This window comes from Palaemon carinicauda, chromosome 15 (genome assembly GCF_036898095.1).
Source record: "Palaemon carinicauda isolate YSFRI2023 chromosome 15, ASM3689809v2, whole genome shotgun sequence".
In the NCBI taxonomy this organism is placed as follows: Eukaryota; Metazoa; Arthropoda; class Malacostraca; order Decapoda; family Palaemonidae; genus Palaemon; species Palaemon carinicauda.
This window is the reverse complement of record NC_090739.1, coordinates 22,704,710-22,724,543: the sequence shown is the minus strand read 5'-3', so window position 1 is coordinate 22,724,543 and position 19,834 is coordinate 22,704,710. Positions and strand designations below refer to the sequence as shown.

At 44.4% G+C, this 19,834-nt stretch overlaps 1 protein-coding gene across 1 annotated transcript in view; it reads right to left on the bottom strand.

The window, feature by feature from the left end:
• Window positions 1-19,834, bottom strand: part of LOC137654514 (hypoxia-inducible factor 1-alpha inhibitor-like) — a 127,174-nt gene that overhangs the window by 11,708 nt on the left and 95,632 nt on the right. The window lies entirely within an intron of this gene.

The window sequence follows — 19,834 nt, the reverse complement described above, 5'->3', positions numbered from 1 at the left end:
AGAATAAATCACTTGTAATTTATTTATCAAAAATAAAAGAATAATTGAAAGATTCTAAAACACTGGTTACTTCGCTACCTTATTTCAAACATAAACAACAATTCCGTTGAGTAATAAGAAAAAGGTGCAGATTAGCAATTTCCCAAACAAATATATATAAAAAGTTCAACAGGGAGTAGAAACGAAACGTCAAGAGGCAGATGGAAAGTGCATTAATAAAGATCTGGCAGGAATTCAACAAGATTCTTAATGCAAGACAGAAAGTGGATGATGAAAGAAAAAACAATGACATGGCATGTACTATAAAAGATATATTGAAGTTGAAAAGAAGGGAATAAAAGAACAAAGTATTTTGAAAATTTATTAAATGAATGAATAATTATCTGTAAGTATAACCAAACTACTAAGCTAAATATAGTGTTCCTATTATGGTTGCTTAAAAACTTTTGAGAGTACATCTTAATCATTATTAATGTAATAAATTGTTTTCCTAAAATAAAAATTATTAAATAACTTCATATTGTTGAAGAGTGACAATATCTTTTGTTGGGATTAGTTTCTAAAACTAACAATACCAACAATTTCCAATAATGTCTAAAGAAATATGAAGATTTAATAACGAAGTAAAAACTGAAATAAAGTATGAAGATTTAAAAATTAATTACCCACAGAATGGTGGAGTGAAAGGAAGACAGTCATACCGATAGTGTTTCACTACAATCCCATTATAATAAATAGCTCTATTATGTGCCCTGAAATCATCCGCAACACTAGTCCCTCTTCAAATGAAAATGGCAGTCAACGGATGGTGCTACATTCACAAGAGTGAATCTCAGGATTTTTAGTAGCAGTGAGAATCATTCTATCATGCCTTAAAGCTTGTTTACAATGCTCTACAGATACTCAGATATGGATTCTTTTTCTAGGATTTTTTAATTATGCATTCACCATTGTGATTTTTCATATTCTCCTCTTGGATATGAGTAATCAGTGAGTTTTATCTTAGTTTCTACAGGATAACCAAAGTTTGATTACCTACTGACATTTTGAAAGTATGAACTAGCTTTTGTTTGCTAGACTGAAAGCTATCAGCATCAACTTTCCTATAAGTCTGCCTTTACTGTGATTTTGCACATATGCTTTGTACTTTTTGGTTTTGTTATAACTAGCTAGTTCCCAAGTAGTATGCTGTTTAACTTTCAGTCAGTTTCTTGCTACCATTAAGCTTAGTTTTTTGGATTCACAAACCTGGGCCATATAGCAACGCGCTGTGGCCTATGAGGCCATTCAGTGACTAAGTGCAACTTTGGGAAAACCCTGCAGTTACAATATGAAGTATGTTAAAAGAGGATGGACTGCAACATGAAAGAAAGGAAGCAGGAAAACTGGGAAGACCCCAAAGTAATGCCTACAGTGCACCATGTAAGGTTGGTCACAGATCAGAGATGCAAATATTATTTAAAAAAACAAATTCACTGAAAGACAAGCCATTACATTTTAAACTAGTTAACCACCCACCCGCTAGTTAACAAGGGGGGGGGGGGGTGGGGGTGAGGGGTAGTAACTACCCTTCTCACTCACAAAACTGGGCTGTGAACCTCACACTGCTTGGAGTTAGGTCTTCAAGGGGGACTGGTGATGGCAGGCTAATGTGTATAAATAGCTAAAGGTTTGTCTTGTTAGGAAAAATACAAATGACTTCCAAATGTCATTTGTTCCATTACTAAATACAAACCAAAGCCATTTATAGGGGTTGACTTACCCATTAGGAGGGTGGAAGTCCTTGCCAATCTGGCTTTTGGCTTTGACCCAGGAATTTTCCTTTATGTGTTTAGTACCACAGACGTAGCAGCAGTAGGGGATTCAGCATTATGAAGCTTCATCTATGGTGGATAATGTGGGAGGGTGGGCTGTGCCACCCTAGCAGTACCACCCGAACTCGGTTGAGTCCCTTGTCAGGCTGGGAGGAACATAGAGAGGAGACGTCTCCTTTTTTGTTTCATTTGTTTGATGTCGGCTAACCCCCAAAATTGGGGGAAGTGCCTTGGTATATGTATGTATGTACATAATAGGTGGAAACTCCACACTTTGCTAAAATTGTGCTATGCATGGTGTGTGGCCTACACAAGCTGTGTGTTCGTGATAGTATTAATGTAACTGTTAAGGTAAGAGCCCTTCTGAGTCATAGGAATCATCAGAGGTCATCAAGACATACCCAACAACCCCCTTGATAGGGCATGGGGACGTAGCAGTATTGACACAATACCAGGTTACACAAGGGAACAATGGTTTACCTGCAATTGGTTGAGGTCATCTGTGCAAGGGAACCTGGGTTCTGATATCCCCAAGAGAGGGGAGGAAGGATGAAGAAAAGAAGGAGCAAGTCATTCTTAATCATTCATTCATTCAGACTAATATAAGGTAACCTTTGCCCTCAACCACCTGCTACTTGTCTAGCAGAGCTTGAGATGTTAAACCAGTTGTTGTGCAGACACCCCAGGACCAATGGAAAATGTTTCCATGCTCCTATGGGTTATGTCTTGCAGGTAGTGGGTGGCGAAGGTCGTCTGACGCTTCCACACATCCGCTTGTAGAATCTGCGACACAAAAGAAGTTTCATTTGAACGCCAGGAACGTAGGTAGCAATGGCCCTGACATCGTGAGCTCAGGGTCAACTTGTCGGAGGAGGATCAGGATTCAATGACCTTGCGAATCCAAGCGGCGATGGTGTTCTTCGTGAATTCCTCCACTTGACCTTACCTGTGCCGGCGAAGAGTGCTGGTACTCGGGGGTGAGCTGCTGCTGTCCTTTGAGGTAATATCTCAAACTCCTTACTGAGCATAGTAAGTTAATCTGGGTCATTGGTTACAGAACGGAGACTTGTTATCCAGAAGGAATTGAATCTAGGATCAGTTACCCCCAGATTTTGAGTCTTTGCAATAAACTCAGGGATGAGGCTGAGGCTTACCTCGCCCCATCCCCTTGAATGGGCAATGTCATAAGTGAGACCATGAAGTTCACTAACTCTCTTGGGTGAAGCCAAGGGTGAGGGGGCAATCTGTTGCCTGGAATAATGGTTCGTAGGGAGGATACTTTAGGGACTCAAGGAGCCGAACCATGTTCCACAGAGGAGGTCTCATTTCTGACTAGGGACAGTTAAGTTCATAACTTCGTATGAGGAGAGAAAGTTCCAGCAAAGAGGAAATATCTACTCCCCTCAGCTTTAAGACAAGACTCAAGGCTGTGCGGTAACCTTATACAGTACTGCCGAAACCGAGAGAAGCATTTCCTCCTGCAGGTGCACAAGGAACTGCGCTGTTGCTGAAATAGTGGCATCGACGGGAGAGATACTCTTCCATGACACCCACCACAGAAGAAATTCCACTATGCTGTTAGACTGATGCTGTTGATCTTCGCAGATGTCCATCCCTCCACTTCGTAACCTATTGCGAAAATCCTCTCTGAGTTAAGAGGTGCTGCATAGTCTCTAGGCGTGAAGTCGTAGCATAGCTACGGTTTTGTGGAAGATGTTGGCATGTGGCTGTCTGAGTAGATTGTTGGAACTGATGAAGAGCTAGGTAAGGTGCTCTCATCTCTAGAGGATTTATGTGCTGGTACCTTTCAGACTCTGACCAAAGGCCGGAGATCATATGGTGCAGCAGGTGAGGCCCCCTTCTCCTTTTTTGATGCATCTGTGAAGAGCATCAAATCCGGAAGAGGGACGAGAAGATTCTGGCCCCATCGAAGATTTACATCTACTATCCACCAATTCAAATCCTTCACCTAGTTCTAAATTATAGGAACTCGAGTGTCCAGTGGATCAGAGTGTTGATTCCACACAGACTTCAGCTGCCATTGCAGGGATCTCATCCTGAAGCGGCCATTTGGAACTAGACGGATGAGAGAGGTTAGATGACGAAGCAGACTAAACCAACGAGAAGTCGGAAGGACTTCTTTTGTGAGGAAGGGTGCGGCCACTTCTCTCAGTCTGTGTACTCTTTCATCTCAAGGGAAGACTTTCTCTTGGACGGTGTCTATTATCATACAGAGGTATACCAGTCATTGGGAAGGTTGCAGTAATGACTTCTCGTGATTTATTAGGATCCCCAGATCCTGACAAAAAGCGATAAGCATGTCTCTGTGACGAAGAAGGGTCGTCTACGAGTCTGCCAGGATTAGCCAGTCGTCTAGATATCTGAGGAGACGGATGCCGTTCCTGTGAGCACAAGACGACAATAGGGTGAACACTCTGGTGAATACCTGAGGAGCTGTCGTGAGACCAAAGCATAGAACCTTGAACTGGTATATCTTTTCCTTGCGTATGAACCTTAGATACTTCCTTGAAGACAGATGGATTGGGATCTGGAAATATGCGTCCTTCTGATCCTATGTGCACATGAAGTCAATGGACGAACTGCTTGAATGACCGTGTCTGCCATCTCCATTCTGAACTGAGTCTGTTGCACAAACTTGTTCAGAGGAGAGAGATCGATGACTGGTCTCCAGCCTCCAGTCGCCTTCTTCACTAGAAAAAATTTGACTGTAGAAGCTGGGGGCCCGTCCGCAACCTCTTGGAGAGCATCCTTCTGCAGCATGGTCTGGACTTCGGCCCTGAGGACCAGCTCCTTTGCGGATCCCTTTGCATAGAAGCTTAGATGCACTAGATCCCAAGTCAAAGGAGGGAGAGATTGAATGAACAGGACGCGATACCCTACAGCGATCACTTCGACCGTCCAGGGTTCTGCCCCGTGAAGCTGTCACCTCTGCCAAAGGCACTGTAGGTATTAGATGAAGAGGAATGATATTCCTAGTGGAGTGACCACCTCGGACACTTCCCTTTCCTCTCTTCTTTCCTCTGAAGGACTTGGTCCTTTTCTGGCCTTTGGATGGAAAGGGCCGCTTAGACACCTTTGTAGGTCCTGAGGATCTAGAAGCTGAAGGGTGAGAAGAGGAAGGTGCTTGCTGAGTATGAGATGACTGGGAAGGTCTACCATAGAGCCTCGATGTTATGGCCTTATGGAAGGGAAAATCATTTGACGATTTCCTCCATCATTCAGCAGCCCTCTCTATCTCCTCTGGGATGAAGAGAGAAGAACCCTTAAGGGTGGAGTTCCTCAACCGGGAGACTTCCACTTTTGGCACTTGTTTGTGGAATTTCCCAATGACGGCATTCCTTCTCTTGAGAATAGCACTCGCCCACAAGTTGGCAACGTGGTGCGACAGGAACTCAAGAGTTCGGGTACCCAACAACAGGAAAGACTCCAAAGATTTCCTGGCCGACTCCTTTGAGAGATCGTGGGAGCAGACCATGAAGCCTAAAGATCCTACCCATAGATCAAGCCACGAAGCAGTCTGCATGGCGTACTTTGCATCTCTCTCCATGTTAAGGAGCTCAACTGCCGAGAGGGAGGCCCTCAGAAAGGAGAGGGTTTGAGTCGGAAGACCCTACGTTAAGGACTCTACTGAAGGGTCGAGGGACATAGTGGAATGGTTCCCCTTCGATCTCATAGTACTTCCTTTGTAAGACAAAAGGAAGTGGAAGAGACCGGGAGGAGGAACCTGCCCTCAAGGAACTAAAAGTTCCGGCTATCTTAGTGATAGCTTTCCTTTTTTGGGCTTAAGCCATGTCGTCCTGATGGAAGGTTCCTAATAGTAGCTTCCAAGGGATATATGAACTACAGTGATATTCCCAGAGAATTTACCTTTAGGTCTCCAGAATTCTAACTCCTGGCGCGAATATCCTTAAAATTTCTCTTAAGGATATCGCATAAATCAGGGAACGTATATCTTGATACGACACACAGCGATCTACACCCCAAATAGCGTTTTTGCCTCGAGGAGGAAGAGTGACAAATTTGGAAGGGGAGCTGTTACGATCCTCGTTTGGATCGAACCAGGTTCTTTTGAATTCATTAATTAAATTAGGATAAATCGACCATCACCCAAATTGAAAAAGGGAATATAGAAAGAAAACATAATTTTATTTACAACTAGTCAAAGATCAATGTTTCTTGATTGAGTACTTGGGAAGCACGAAATTGAAAAAAAAAAAAAAAAAAAATAAATAAATAAATAAATAAATAATCATTTGATTAAACTACAATTCAGCAAATAGGGGAACAGTTAAGAAAGCAGACAAATAATACTTAAAAGAAACGATGATACTCCTCACAGCAGATCTTGACGAATCAGGAACATAAATACTTCAGGTCTGGGCGTTTCGTGGTTGGTAATAACGACAGGGGTCAACTCGTTCTGACATCTCGGACAAGTTGTCGTAACGCTGGTCATGTCTGCATTCTGGTCCTTACGTTCTCTCTCTTTCCCTGTGCTTGTTCTCCCTCGTTCTCTCTCTCGTCCTCTCTCTCTCTCTCTCTCTCGTTCTCCTTTTCGTACTCCCCTTCTCTCCTTCTCTTTGAAGTTTATATACCCCTGTATGGGAGGAACTAACTTTGGACATGTCCATATAAGGAAATTTTCTCCTTTCTTTATCCTCATTGGTTTTCCTTAAAAAACCCGCCTCTTTGATCGCATCTTCCCAAACGCTCTGCTGGTGTAATCATGATCCATATGGCGCTATCATTGAAGCGAGACGTGTTTACCTTCCGTTAATGTAAATTCTTCGGCGACAACAGGCTCTCCTTGTCCTTCCATAATGCTGGCTCCTTGAATTGCTACAACAGACAATCGTTATGCCTAAGGTCTGCTGATCTAGGCACATCTAATAAATATCTTGATCTCAAACAGCGGCAGTGACAGTTTCCAGTAAACACTAGCGGGATCTCCTCTCTTTGCTTCTTAAGAGTAGAAAATTCACATGTTTTAACATTCTTTTCTATATTACTCTATCCACCCATGACAGGAGCCGTTATCAAGGTTACCCTATTTCCCATACTACTATTGAGTATCAAGATGGCGCCATATTCAAGATGGCGGTTATTCCTAATTTTGTAGCGAATTCGCACGGTGGTGTTCCCTGTTGATCTAACCTTTTCGATCGATTTTGTGAGGATTATTATGCAATCTCCAGCTTCTTTCGCCTCTGGAAAGTTGAGTATTGATTCTTTACAATCTATATAATTTTAGCTCCTGTTTCACAGTGAAATTAGAGTAATTTATTGTGCTTAGGAGCTAGGTCTGTTACCGGAGGCGCCATGGGCGCTGTCGTTTGTTAGGCATGTGTTATTTAGTTAGCAGAATGACTTTCCCAGTTGAAATAGCATTAATAAATTATGAAAGTTATTTAGGCATAATTATACTTCTAAAGATATTTATGGTATGCATAATTTTCCTCTTTCTTTGTCAATCGTATACGTTAAGAGTTTCGGTGATTTAGGTAACCGAGGTCTCGTCTTGCCTAGGTTACCTAACCTAGGCGATGTAGTATACCTTCAGACATTTCCCCGTTTACCCTGTGTATCGTTTTATTGATTCTAAGGCAGATAGTATATCTCCTAGAATTATATAAATCAATACTTGTCGCCTATGGAGAGTCATGGGTAATCCCTCTTTCCCTCTGAGTACCGCAACAGGCAGCATTCCTTTCTGGTCTTGCCTTAAGAGTAGTTTACTACAGCTTGACTAGGCTAGGATTTTTCTGTCTTCCACCTTGCCGGCGAGTGTCCGGCTTTGATTTTTGATAGAATCTCAGAGTATTCAGTCTTTTGCCGGGGGCAGGCCGGCAGGGTGAGTAGTCACTCCCCTGCCGGTTTATAGCCGCCTGCATAGGAGGCTAAGCCTCCCTAAACTGCACCTGGGGTGGTGGTATGCTTCCGCCACCTTCTCCCTGCGGTTTAGAAGACTAGTCTTATGCTGGCAGACCCTGGGCTGAAGAATATACTTTCTTCTACAGCCTAGGATGGCGCCGGCGCTGAAACGATGTTTCTCCTTTGTTGAGAGGGGGCGGCAAACCTGCCGGCCCCTCCTAACACTATTTCGGCAGACCCTAGGTTGAAGAATAGACATTCTTCTGCCGCCTAGGACGGCGCCGATACTGAAACAATGTTTCTCTCTTGTGTAGTGGGGGCGGCAACATTGCCACCACCTTTTACACTTTATATAGGACCCTTTTCCCTGCCCCTCTGTCCTTTACTATGGCCGTCGTCCTGCAATCTCACTGCTTGCTGGCGGGTTGCGGGGCCGGCCGGGCTCCTACATAGCAGCTGTTTAGTCACTCAGCTTTCCCTTATGGACAAGGATCCAGGGAGGTTGTGCCAGCCATAACGGCTGCCGGTGGGAGACCCTTCTTTTAACTATGGCCGTCGTCCTGCAATCTCACCTCTTGCCGGCGGGTTGCGGGGCCGACCGGTCTCCTACATAGCAGCTGTTTAGTCACTCAGCTTTCCCTTATGGACAATGATCCGGGGAGGTTGTGCCGGCCATGACGGCTGCCGGTGGGAGACCCTTCTGTCACAAAGGTTCTTTAGTCCTTCCTTGGAATGCCGTCCACAAGTCCTGTAACCGGGGGTATGCTGCCGGCTGGGACGGCGCCGACAAGTACTTACTCAGTCGGCAGCAATACCAGTGCCGCCGGGTATTAGCCAGCCGGCCATATGCCGGCTACAGTACTTGTGGTTGGATGGAAGCCTGAATGATGCATTCCCCCCTTCCATTTGAACCTTCTTTCTGGGGGAAGGCAGTAAGTTATATACTTACATCCTTATTTAGTGTAAACATACACAGTACTAAGGCAGTCCTTCACTCCATGCTTTCTCTCTCTCTATCAGCTAGTATGCCGGCCGGTCTGTGCCGTCAGGGACTAGCTATGCCGGCTGAACTACAGTATATGATTATACAGTAGTCAGTATATTTGCAGTACAGTATATACTGCAGATAGAAAACTATTGTATATATTATACAAGTAGTTATTTTCAAACATATCTTGGATATCCTTGCTCAGTCTTTTGCTGAGACCAATCCTATATTGAAAGAATAGAATTCCTTCAACACTCTGATTAGAAATCAGTTTACATTTTACCCTACAATATCATATAATTTAGAAGGGCCAGTGATATTACACTGTCAATCCTTAAAGTTTAGAACCCTTGTCTTTGAGCTTCCCTGATCAGGAAACTCTATGGTTTTAATATTGGAAGGGAAGGTCACAGCAATTGGCTGGGTGGGATACACAAATATGTGTCTTTTCTAATTTCTAGTCCAGTTGGCGACATGCTGGGTGGACCGCGCCGCCAGGTGCTAGCCATTCCGGCAGCACACCGGCTGAACTGCAGTATATGATTGTACAGTGGCCAGTGTATTTGCAATATAGTATGTGCTGCAAATGGAAAACTGTAATGTTATTATACAGTAGTTAATTTCTAACATATCTTGTGTACCCTTGTGCAGGCTTCTTCTAAGACCGAACCTATTTGAAAGAATAGAATTCCTTCAATACTCTGATTGGAAATCAGTTAATACTTACAACACAATATTAAATAATTAGAAGGGTCAGTGGCAGTGTACACTTTTTCTATCCCTAGGGGTTAGAACCCTTTTCTTTCGAGTTGCTCTGATAAAGGAAACTTTATTTTTAATACTGGGGGGAGGTTACAGCAATTGGGTGCAAGGGATACACAAGTAAGTGTCTTTCACTATTCCTTTCTAGCTTACTATCCTAAGCTATAATAATTAAAATATGGTATTTTTACTATAAAATTAATTTCTAAATATACTTCCCTGGTAGTTACATATATATAGCTTAAATCCCGCATTTCGTCGCGCGCACAGCAGAAATTCAAATTTTGCGGCAATTGCCGCCATGACAGTAGGTGGTCATACATGAGCGCTATCTCTCATAGGTTACTAGAACCATTCCCAACATTCCTCAGAAATTCCATGCCCCTGTTTTTAGAAGAGAGGAGGGAGGGTCCTTTTATATATGTAACTACCAGGTAAGTATATTTAAAAATTAATCTTATATTAAAAATACCATTTTTAAATTTAAATATGTAACTTCCCTAGTAGTTACATATATATAGCTGATTGACACCATTGGTGGCGGGTAGAAAACCTCATCCCATCGGGAATTCGTATAATTATTAATAGCTACAATTAGTAGTTCCAATAATCTGGTTCTTACCTGATAAGGAAGCTGGTTTCATAGTTATTCTGCCTCATTTGCCTGCATTCCTTAAGAAACTCAGTGATCCATCCACGGGGCTGTAAAAGTCTCTGTGGGGCTGCCACAAGGTCCTCGACCTAAGCGTGGCTAGACCTCCACCCTTGCTACCCTGGCATAGCCATGGATAATGATTCTGACCACCTACTCCAAGTTAAAAACACACACCATAAAAAACTAACTTGACTTGCATTCCAGACTGTGGAAGGTTGCAACAACCTTCACAGACAGCCTGTGAACACAAGTACAAGAAAAAAGGCAAGGGTATATAATAAAAAAGGTTATAGGGAAGAGGGAGTAGACCCTTCTCCAACTACTACGCTGGAAGTAACATAAGGACCCAGGGAACAACAATCTTCATATTGTGTCTGGACATCCTTGAGATAACAGTCTGTGAAGATTGATTTACTTCGCCAGAAAGTAGCCTCCAAAATTGACTTCATTGACCTATTGTGCTTTTAAGTCAAAGAAGTTGCTACAGCTCTAACCTCATGTGGTTTTACCTTAAGGATAAAGAAAACTTCTTCCTTCACAATTCTGGTGAGCTTCCCTTAACAAATCCTTAATGAAAAAAGCCAGGGTATTCTTAGGTAAAGGCAAAGAGGGCTTTTTAACTGAGCACCAGAGGTTGTCTGCTTGTCCTCTCAGGTGTTTGGATGCGTGCAGATAAAAATTTTAGAGCTCTCAATGGACAAAGGCCTCTCTCCTTTTCCCGTCCAATTAAGTGAGATAGCTCTGGGATGGTAAAAGATTTTGGCCAAGGTCGATAAGGATTCTCATTTTTGGCGAGAAAGCCTAGCTGAAGGGAGAAAACTGCATTGTTTCCATAAAAGCCCACCTTCTTGCTGATGGCTTGTAACTCTCCTATTCTTCTGGCTGAAGCCAATGCAATTAGGAATAGAGTCTCTTTGGTAAGATCCTTCCAAGAAGCCTTGTCAAGGGGTTCAAACCTACTTGAGGTCAAAAAGGCCAGGACTAAATCCAGGTTCCAAGAGGGGGTTGGATTGTCCTTCCTCTTAGCGGTCTCAAAAGTTCTAATGAGATCCGAGACGGAGGCTAACATGCTGCGGTAACCCTTGATGGTAGATACAGCCAGCTTCTCTTTTGTTCGCAGATGCAACAGAAAGTCTGTTATTTGGGCTATAGAGGTACTGGTAGAGGAAAGCTTGTTAGTCCTGCACCATTCTCTAAACATGTCCCACTTAGATTGGTAAACTCTAAGAGTGGATGTCCTTTTAGCTCTCGCGAAAGCTCGTGCAGCTTCCCTTGAAAAGCCCTTCGCTCTTGCCAGCTTTTCGATAGTAGAAAGGCAGTCAGATTGAGAGCGGGGAGATTCTGATAGTACCTCTCTCTGTGTGGCTGTTTGAGTAGATCGCTCCGATTTGGTAACGTTCTGGGGGTATCTACCAGCCACTCCATCCCTTCTGCAACCCAAGGTCTCATGGGCCAAAACGGAGCTATCAGGGTCATGCGGGCGTAGTGCGATTCCATGAACTTTTTCAGGACTCTGTCCAGGATCTTGAATGGTGGAAAAGCATACACGTTTAGGTCCCCCCAGTCCAAGAGAAAAACGTCCACTGCAGCTTCTTCCTGGTCTGGGACTGGAGAGCAATACACTGACAACCTCTTTGTCAACTGTGTAGCGAAGAGGTGTATCGAGGGTTAACCCCACAACATCCAAAGGCTGGTGTACACCTCGTGATGTAGGGTCTACTCTGTAGTTAGAACTTGTCTTCCTCTGCTGAGAAGGTCCGCCCTGACATTCTTTTTCCCTTCTATGAAGCGAGTTATCAGGGTTGTGTCCCTCGCTTTCGCCCACAGTAGTATATCTCTCGCAGCCTTGTAAAGTGAGTCTGAACGAGTGCCTCCCTGCTTCTTGGTGTAGGCCAACGCTGTGGTGTTGTCTGTGTTGACCTGAACTAAGTTTCCATGGACTTCCTCCTGAAAGTGTATTAGTGCTAGGTGAATGGCCACTAGCTCCTTGATGTTTATGTGCCATTCCCTCTGAGACTCTTCCCACAGACTCGATATCTCGGCCTTCCCCAATGTTGCACCCCACCCCATGTCTGAGGCGTCGGAATACAACACTAGGTCGGGGTTCCTCTGATAAAGTTCGAGGCCTTCCAGGAGTTTGTTGGCATCGTGCCACCAACTCAAGTGATTCCTGATCCCCAGAGGAATCGGCAACCACTTTTCTAGACCTTGACCTCTCGTCCAAAATTAGCAAGATGGAATTGAAGAGGCCATAAATGAAGTCTCCCCAGGGATAGGAACTGCTCGATCGATGAGAGGGTACCCAGTGGACTTATCCATTCTCCTACTGAGCAGGACCGTATGTCAGGAAGTGTCGCACCTTTTCTAGGTAATCTAGAATGCGTTTCGGGGCTGGAAAAGCCCGAGAAACCACTGACTGAATCCTCATCCCCAGGGAGATGATGTTTGCGAGGGAGTCAGTTGAGTTTTTGCTAGGTTCACCACTAGACCTAGCCGTTGCGTCAAGGACATTGTAATTTGAACACCCTCCAGACACTTTCTTGCGACCTGGTTCTGAGTAGCCAATCGTCCAGGTACATTGATATCCGTACTCCCTTCAAATGTAGCCAGCGAGCCATGTTGACAACCATTCGGGTGAAAACGTAGGGAGCCGTGCTCAGTCCAAAACAGTGTGCTTTGAACTGATAAGTAGTTTCTTGGAACACGAATCTCAGAAAATTTCTGTAGTTTGGGTGTATCGGGATGTGGAAATACGCGTCCTGCAGATCTAACGACACCAGTTTCCATGGCAAATTACTTTGCTGACGAACTTGTTCAGGGGACTGACGTTTAGAAACAGGTCTCCATCCCCCCCCCCCCCCCCCCCCCCGAGTTCTTTGGAACAAGAAAAAGTCTGTTATAAAAACCCTCCGAAAAGGTGTCCTCTACTACTTCTATGGCTGAATTCGACAGCATCTGGTTAATCTGCTCTTGAAGACAAGCTGCCAGTAGTGGAATACTTGTGTCTGGAGATTGAGTTCACTTTTTGGGTTTCGGTTGCTGTTAGGGGTTAGGAGGTCGCCCTACAGCAGCCATTCTCTGTCCTCTTCTAGACAAGCTCTACCACGAAAGGCCTGAAGCGTGGGAGGAGCTTCCTTTTCCTTCATGGCTAAAAGATTAGTAGGAAGCACTTCCTCGCAGTCTTTTGTAAGCAGATCTTACGTTGCTTGTGCGCAATAGCTGCCGATAAGTCCTTCACTAGCTCTGAAGGGAAGAGGAATTTGGTCAAGGGAGCAAACAAGAGCTTTGCTCTCTGAGCGAGAGTCAATACTGACGACAGGAAAGAAAAACAGCATAGCTCTTTCTCAATAAAACCTGTTGTGAAAAAGGGTTGTGAATTTGACCGACCCGTTCCTCACGGCTTATCTAGACAGGCAAAAAATCATCTGTGACGTCTGCGAGGACTCCTAGAGTCCAGTCCATCAAGCTGAAGACCTCGATTGTTCTGAAGATGTCCTTCAGCAAGTGAGCCATTTCCGACGTGGACCGCATCACCTTAGCCTTAGTCATGGCTGAACTACGTGAGGCGTCAACGAAAAAGAGAAGTCTCCTTGGGAGAAGGTAGGAACTTCCAAACTGAGAACCTCCCCAGGCTTGTACCACACACACTGGATCTAGAAGCCAATCTCGTAGGGGGAAAGGAAAAGGTTGTCCTTCCTTGTTCTTTCTCTTGAAAATCCAATCGTTCAGTCGAAAAAGACCTCTAGACCGATCTCGCTAATACTGTTGCCTTGAAAGAGGAAGATTCCCGGGGTTTACCCTTCAAAAACTGCGAGGGCGGGCTCCAAGGTACAGCCTGCTGAAAAGTCCTCCGGATATAAGTCCGCCAGAACTGCAAGTAATATTAAGATCTGCTGCATGAAGAGTTTTCTGCATTTCCTCCTCTGAGATCTATCCTGGCATACCTGATAAGGAAGCTGGCTTCATAGGTTTTAATGCCTCATTTGCTAGCATTCCTTGAAAGACTCAGCGATCCACCCAGGGGACTGTAAAAGTCTCTGTGGGGCAGCCACATCCTCTAAAGGGTTAGCGATCTCTGAAGGAGAACGAGTGGGAGAAAACACACGCCTCGCCTTGCATGCTTGTGTCCCGCATGCGTTCAGCATGCTGCGAAGAAGAGTCATGCTGCGTCCAGCGAGTCATGTTCAAGTGCTTCCAGCATAAGTCCATCATGCTGCAAGGAAGCGTCAACATAGCGACCTGCATGCTGCGAGGGTAAGTTCTACTCGCGTGCTTCCCGCATGCTGTATGGGCGTCCAGCATGTCGCGAAGGAGAGACAACTGCTTGTCTATCATGCTGCAGGGACAAGTCCTGACTGCATGCGTCCAGGTTGCTGTAAGCTTCCAGCGTGCTGCATGCGTCCAGCGTGCTGCATGCGTCCAGCATGCCGCGAGGGAGAACCTTGCCGCCTCCCGTAATGCGTCCAGATCGCTGCGAGGGAGCGTCCATGAGCGCTGCAGCTCGCGTGCGTTCTTGCCACGAGAGCGCGCTCGGAATTATGACGTACGCGATTCTGACGCGGAGGAGCGTCCCGCTCGCGTGTGTACAGCATGCATTTAGCTCGCGTGTGTACAGCATGCATTCAGCTCGCGTGTGTACAGCATGCATTCAGCTCGCGTACATCCAGCATGCTGTGAGGGAGCGTCAAAATCCTTGCCTCCTCCCATAACGCGTCCAGATCGCTGCGAGGGAGTGTCCATGAGCGCTGCAGCTCGCGCACGTTTTTGCCGCGAGAACGCGCTTGGAACTATGACGTTCGCGAACCTGACGCGGGAAAGCGGCCCGCTCGCATGTGATCAGCAAGCTGCATGCGTCCAGCATGCTGCGAGGAAACATCCTGCTTGCGTGCATCCCGCATGCTGCATGCGTCCCGCATGCTGTGAGGGAGCGACAACATCTATGCCGCCTCCCGAAAGGCGTCCAGATCGCTGTGAGGGAGCTATCTCGACGCTCGGTCCCATGACGAGCAACTCTCTTGTCTAGCGGGAAGGGAAAACATAAAACGCCAGCCTCGCGTCAATCGACGGCGAGGATAACACTTTTACCTCACTTTTCCAATGGCGAGGGCGAGCGTATCCTGGGATGCGTCAACAGGATCGCTCAAGGGGACGTTCGTTCGCTGATCAAGGTCTGACATCTCCCTAAGCCTTTCGACTTTCCTTCTCCCAGGGGTTGGGGAGCATGGAAGAGATCCCGGGCTAGGAGTATGACGGACACGAACGAACGCACCCTCCACTGCACTGCGTCATGTTTATGTGCCACTGAACACTAGCACTTTTAACTATTTCACATTAGACCATAATAGATCTGCCCGTAGAGAGAGATATACTCTTTCGCCAAGGGCTAGAAATAAAATACAATAGGTTATATGATTAATATTAGTATTCTCAAAATCGAAATATTAAATAACAATAAAAAGTATTGTGAAACTATAACGATCGTCAAGAGTACTACATAACGTAAATTGACAGTACGCTCGTGAAAACTCTATATACAGTGATACCTCGGTAGTCGAACGACTCTATACTCGAACAATTCGGAGTTCGACCAAAATTTTCGAGAAATTTTTGCTGCGGTGCTCGACCAAAAATTCGGTACTCGACCAGCCGAACACGTGACGACCGCATGGGCTTTGTGATGATCGCGCCATCTCGGCCACTCTCGCTTGTTCGGGAAGCATCAGTTCTCTCGAGAGCGTCACTCAGACAACGCGCGATCAGCATTCGTTGTGATTTAGTGATTTTCAGTGCTTTTAATTGCTTTTTTAGCTTTCATAATGAGTCCCAAGAAAGTAATGAGTGTTAAGGGGAAGGAGAAGAGGAAAACAGTGCGAACAACGATCGAGTTGAAGAAGGAAATTATAGCGAAATATGAGAATGGTGTACGAGTGTCCGATTTAGCGGTAGAATACGGAATGGCGAAGTCGACCATTTCTACGTTTTTAAAGCATAAAGAAATGATTAAGAAGGCGAATGTTGCAACGGGAGTTACGGCGGTAACTAAGCAAAGGCCACAAGTGATTGAGGAGATGGAAAAGTTGCTTTTAATATTTATTAAAGAAAAACAGTTGGCCGGGGAAAGTGTTAGTGAAGCGTTCATTTGTGAAAAAGCGTTGCATATCTATGAAGAATTAGTGAAGAAAAGTCCGAGTACCAGTGAAAGTGATTCATTTACATTTAAAGCGAGCAGGGGTTGGTTTGAAAAGTTTCGTAATAGAACAGGTATTCATCGTGTTACTAGGCATGGGGAGGCAGCTAGTTCGGATCAAATTGCAGCCGATAAATACGTGGGGGAATTCGATCGGTACATAAATGAACAAAATTTGATCGCACAACAAGTCTTTAATTGTGATGAGACTGGGTTATTTTGGAAGAAAATGCCAGCCAATACGTACATTACCAAGGACGAGACGAAGATGCCAGGTCACAAGCCAATGAAAGATAGGCTAACATTGTTGCTGTGTGCAAATGCAAGTGGCGATTGCAAGATCAAACCCTTGTTAGTGTACCACTCGGACAACCCCCGGGTGTTCAAACGAAATAATATTTGTAAAAGTGCACTACCAGTTATGTGGCGCTCGAACACTAAATCTTGGGTCACAAGACAATTCTTTACTGAGTGGATAAACGAAGTGTTTGCCCCCCAGGTTAAGGCTTACCTCATTGAAAAGAGCTTGCCAATGAAATGTCTTCTGGTTATGGACAATGCTCCTGCACATCCTCCAGGTCTCGAGGATGACTTGAAAGAAGAATACAGCTTTATCAAAATCAAATTCTTGCCCCCCAATACTACTCCCATACTCCAGCCCATGGACCAACAGGTCATTTCAAACTTCAAAAAACTCTATACCAAGGCCCTTTTCAGAAAGTGTTTTGAAGTGACCAGTGACACGAAGTTGACCCTAAAGGAATTCTGGAAGGAACACTTCAGCATCCTCAACTCTGTTAACATGATTGACCAAGCTTGGCGAGGTGTGACCTATAGGACATTGAACTCTGCCTGGCGTAAGCTGTGGCCATCATGTGTCACAGAGAGGGAGTTTGAAGGTTTCCAACCAGAGGCGGGTCCAAGCACTGCTACCCCTGTAATTTCTGATGACACTGATGTCGTTGAGGAAATTGTTGTCATGGGCAGGAGTTTGGGGCTTGAGGTCGACAAGGATGATATTGATGAGCTTGTAGAAAGCCATTCTACCGAGTTGACTGTGGAGGAATTGTTGCACCTGCAACAACAACAGCAGCAGGATCTGATTGTGGAGCAGGAATCTTCAGAAGAGGATGAGGTAAGGGAGGATGTTCCAAGTTCTCTCATCAATGAAATTTGTTCCAAGTGGGCAGATGTGCAGGCTTTTGCTGAAAAATACCACCCAGAAATTGCAGTAGCAAACCGGGCAGTGCATATGTTTAATGATAGTGTCATGTATCATTTTCGAAGAATACTGCAGAGGAGGAAGAAACAATTAACAATAGACCAGTTTTTCACAAAAGAAAAGAAAGCTGCTACATCAAAGCCTGTTTCTCCTCCAAAGAAGAGACAAAGAAGAGAAGAAACCCCTGAAATAGATCTGCCCACCCTTTCATTGGAGAGAGAAACAACTCCTGAAGGAGAACTACCCCGCCACATCATGGAAGGGGACTCTCCTTCCAAGCAGTAACCTCCCCCTTCCATCCTCTCCACATCCATCCCTGTATGCCATCGAACCGCTGCTCAAAGGTATGTTCACTACAGTACAGAAAATGGTTTAAAATTGTTTTATTTTAGTACAGTAAATGGTTTAAAATTGTTTTATAGGATTTTCTGACCAATTTCATACACATTTAGATAATTATTGTTGTTTAGGTACACGTTTTATTAATATTTTGGGCCTGTTCGAGTGCTTGGGAACGGAATAGAATATATACCATTATTTCTTATGGGGAAAAAAAATTCGGTACTCGAACAAATCGGAGGTCGAACACGGATCTCGAACGGATTATGGTCGAGTACCGAGGTATCACTGTACATTAAATAAAAAATTATACTAATAGGACAAATATATACTTAAAAATAATATAGTTCCCTACATTATAAAAATTAAAATACTTATGCTTAGTAAGTTAATATTTTAACATTTCTTGCAAGAAAAATAAAATAATTCACATATTTGCAAGTCATACTACATAGATTACGTCAGAGGATTGTGACGTCACAGCGATGGCGGACAGATTTCTTTCAAGGCATACAGATCTCGCCCTGCTAAGAGTTTACTTTGCATGATTGTGACGTCATAATGTTTTAATGTTTTTCCTTCCATTATATCTTTAATCCTTTTACCCCCAAAGGACATACTGGTACGTTTCACAAAAGCCATCCCTTTACCCCCATGGACGTACCGGTACGTCCTTGCAAAAAAATGCTATAAAAATTATTTTTTTTCATATTTTTGATAATTTTTTGAAAAAATTCAGGCATTTTCCAAGAGAATGAGACCAACCTGACCTCTCTATGACAAAAATTAAGGCTGTTAGAGCAATTTAAAAAAAAATATACTGCAAAATGTGCTGGGGAAAAAATAATCCCTTGGGGGTTAAGGGTTGGAAATTCCAAATAGCCTGGGGGTAAAAGGGATAAGAGTTGTTCGCTAGGATCAAGGATTTATTTCCCCCTACTTTTATTAAGTAGGGGGAAATATATCCTTGATCTAATCCATTTCAATCTTACGAACATAGAAAAGAAAACAAATACACACATGCCCTCTGCTACATACTGTGTGGGAATCAAGAGCAGCTTGAAAGCCAGTCTAGCTCTACACACAAAGTTTACAACAGAGGAGCCATCTTGAAAATCAAGTTAAATTAAACTGTCCAAGTTGGACCAACAAAAAAACTATCTGATTCGTGTGAAAAGGAAAATCCAATATCTTCAATAGTCGAAAGGCAGCGAAAGCCATTAACAATAATCAGACAAAAGGCAGGGAATTTCTGAGGAATGTTGGGAATGGTTCTAGTAACCTATGAGAGATGGCGCTCATGTATGACCACCTACTGTCATGGCGGCGATTGCCGCGAAATTTGAATTTCTGCCGTGCACGCGACAAAACGCGGGATTTAAGCTATATATATATGTAACTACCAGGGAAGTTACATATTTAAAAATGACTAATTACATATTGTTTATCAGGTGAGATAAACAATCGTATACTCATTCTGCTTTCCTTTCTTTACAGGAGGAACCCCAGATGGAATGTGATGCAGTCTTCTGCAATCTTAAGAGTAAGTACTTTTACGGTCATAAAGCATGCAGGTCTCATGCCCCCTGCAATATTATTACCGAATCCCTGCAATATTGGGACCCCAAGTCTGCAATATCTGCCGGACCTTAGTGACCGAAGGTTTTGATGATCCCAAGACAATGGAGTCTAGGGATGCGGCACGTAAGAAACTACGCAAATGGGTAAGAGGGTTCCAGAACTCTCCGGTACCATACCAACCTAACGATGGGATGCATAGCTTGCTGTTCCCGAAAGCGAGTGGTGAAGTGGTGGTGCCCCAAGCGCAACTCGCACCTCCCTGCATCCAGATTGCCATCGAGATGGAAGGCAGGAAGGCACCTCTGGAAGAAGATGACGATGTCGTGTCGGAATTCCTTCCGTCTGTGCCAGCTCTGGAGCCGTTAACATCGACGTCTTCACCTTCTACCCCTCT